At 36.4% G+C, this 2397-nt stretch overlaps 1 long non-coding RNA gene across 1 annotated transcript; it reads right to left on the bottom strand.

The window, feature by feature from the left end:
* Positions 1-324: 324 nt before the first annotated feature.
* On the bottom strand, positions 325-1566 carry LOC133502297 (uncharacterized). Its single transcript, XR_009795433.1, has 3 exons — positions 1282-1566; positions 851-930; positions 325-555 (listed from the first exon to the last, which is right to left on the bottom strand). It is a non-coding gene; the product is annotated as an uncharacterized LOC133502297 (long non-coding RNA).
* Positions 1567-2397: the final 831 nt, after the last annotated feature.

Genomic DNA, 2397 nt, shown 5'->3' with positions numbered 1-2397 from the left:
CTACTGAAAGTGAAACCATCATTCAATAAATATTTGTATATGGATATGTTAAATATGATATTGTTTCATTCCATAAAATGTCATTAGGAGCTGGAGAGTTCAAATCCAGAGTATGCCACCTCACCTTGCTTTCACCATGGCGGTTATATTTACAGAGGTTCACACAAGTTGAGAAAATGACTATTGAACAGACCAGACTAATGCATTAAGTTTTTTGCATCATATAACATGACTGGTTAAGCAGCATGCGCCATTAGTTTGTAACATAAAACGTCTGCTGCTGAAATTCTATCAGGATATAATTTAGTTTCAGTTTAACAAACCGGACACGGTTTTTAAATCGGCTTCTTCAAATTCGTATTTTTTTTTTTAATTTTCACAACATCATTTAAACAGTTGACAATCATGAAAAATGATCTGGAATAGCCATGTCTTTCGTTGGTTTTGTGTACTGCCTGCTGAGAGATGGTGGTGCTTGGGCATCAGCAGAGGAAGTCGTTGGGTAATCATCTAGATACAGGGTCCAGCGCTCTTCTAACAAGGGTTCCACATGCCCTGAAACATGGAAATTACATTACTTCATACATATGCAGATACTGCTGTCCTACTTTACTCCTTCAACCTATAGGTATAGTATTTTTTAACATGGATTTGGAAACCATACCACACCAACAGTCATACGCGTTATTGTAATTAATAATAATAATAATAATAATAAATTCAAATTCTGATTTATGTAATTTATCTGACCCCCCCATTCACTGATCTGAGGACTACATGAACAAGAAAACTGTAACATGATGGATTATTAAACTTAATCTTTCTCGTTTTTCATAAGATCGTCTTTTACTTTTTGGGTTACAATTCTCTTTGTCTGGTGAAAGGCACGAGTGGATAGTTGGACAGGCACGAGGGAGTAACATTGGCCTTCTGCAAGATAAAACAAAAAACATTTCATTCATATTTTCAATTTGGAATATTCCGTCAGATCAGAGTAATGCCCATTGTTTATAGCACATTCTTCGTGTTATTTACATGCATTAAGTCCATATTTTAAATAACGCACCGAACACTTGATAGCACACACTGCTGTATTCCAATTTGAGGAAGAGATCAGCATCAACAGTACACTAACTTTATACAGTATACAAATTCCACCACCTCCTAAACATCACATGGATATGGATTACCTGACATACATATCTGCATCGGTATTGTACTTATATTTAAAATGAGGTAGATACTTGTCAATACTAAACAATTGAGCACGTATGTACTTACTTGCTACTGAAGCCAAGTGAAAGCTGTACCGGGTTTTCAAAGCAGTCCTCCGTGAAATGCTTGGAACATAGTACTGTCCACTTTGATTTGTAAGTTAAATATGCCCGCTTTGTCTTCACATACCTGGTCCATAACCTGCCTACCTGTTCATCTTTCGGCCATTCATGTAAGCTGACTCCGTCGTCATTGGAACAGAACAGCCTTATGCAACACACTTCCTCATTATCTTTACTAGCTTTTTTACTGTCTGGCTAAATGTAGTGACGTGACGTCACATTCCGGAGCGAACCGGAATTTGCCGGATCTAAACGACATTTCGAACAAAATCTTGAGACTGATTTTGACGCTAATTTATTGATTTTTTATTTATTTAAAATATTTTTTTATGAAATTTTAGCTACAATTATATGATAGACAAATCAAATACATTTCCTCTCGATTAGACCTTTAAGACCTATAGCTATGGTTAAAATGAAAATGTTACATCAACTTTATTTTCAAAGATCCCATACAAATCCACCTTAAAATGATTTCAGATGCTAAACTCTGGTGTTGTAAAATTTTTACTCTTAAAATGAAAAAAATACTGTTAGCAATCTTCCCTTTTACAAATGTAAAACAGAAGGGGGACTTGGCACACCCAACTTCAATTTCCAGGGTTAAAAAATCTTGGCTGGAATTGCAACAACTGCAATAACACCAAAGCTCCCATTTATCAGCACAGGTCTCGAATGCCACAATTGTTTTAATAATGTTATTGCAATCAGTATATTGTCTTAGTCGAAAAGTCTTTAAACCACGCCCACGCAATCATGATTCCTCCCCAATATGGCACAATTCTGACTGTGAGACTGACTAAATACCCATTTACTGCAGTGCATGGGAATAAGTGGAATTCACCACCTATATCACTTATTCAAAAATAATGCATTCATCTCATGCGAAAGCTTATTCCATGATTTTCAAATTACAGAGGGTAAGCCTTCAATATTTTAAACTAAGATAAGTAATCCTAAAAGATTCTCAACACATCCTATCCTTCTGGATCTGTTGTGTGGACATCTGGGGCTGGTTGTGTCTGTGTTGCTCTCCTGGGGGGCCTCCCAAGGGCAGCGA

The sequence above is a fragment of the Syngnathoides biaculeatus genome, chromosome 6 (assembly GCF_019802595.1).
Source record: "Syngnathoides biaculeatus isolate LvHL_M chromosome 6, ASM1980259v1, whole genome shotgun sequence".
NCBI lineage: Eukaryota > Metazoa > Chordata > Actinopteri > Syngnathiformes > Syngnathidae > Syngnathoides > Syngnathoides biaculeatus.
Note: the sequence above shows the minus strand (reverse complement) of the source record. Positions and strands in the feature narration are given on the sequence as shown.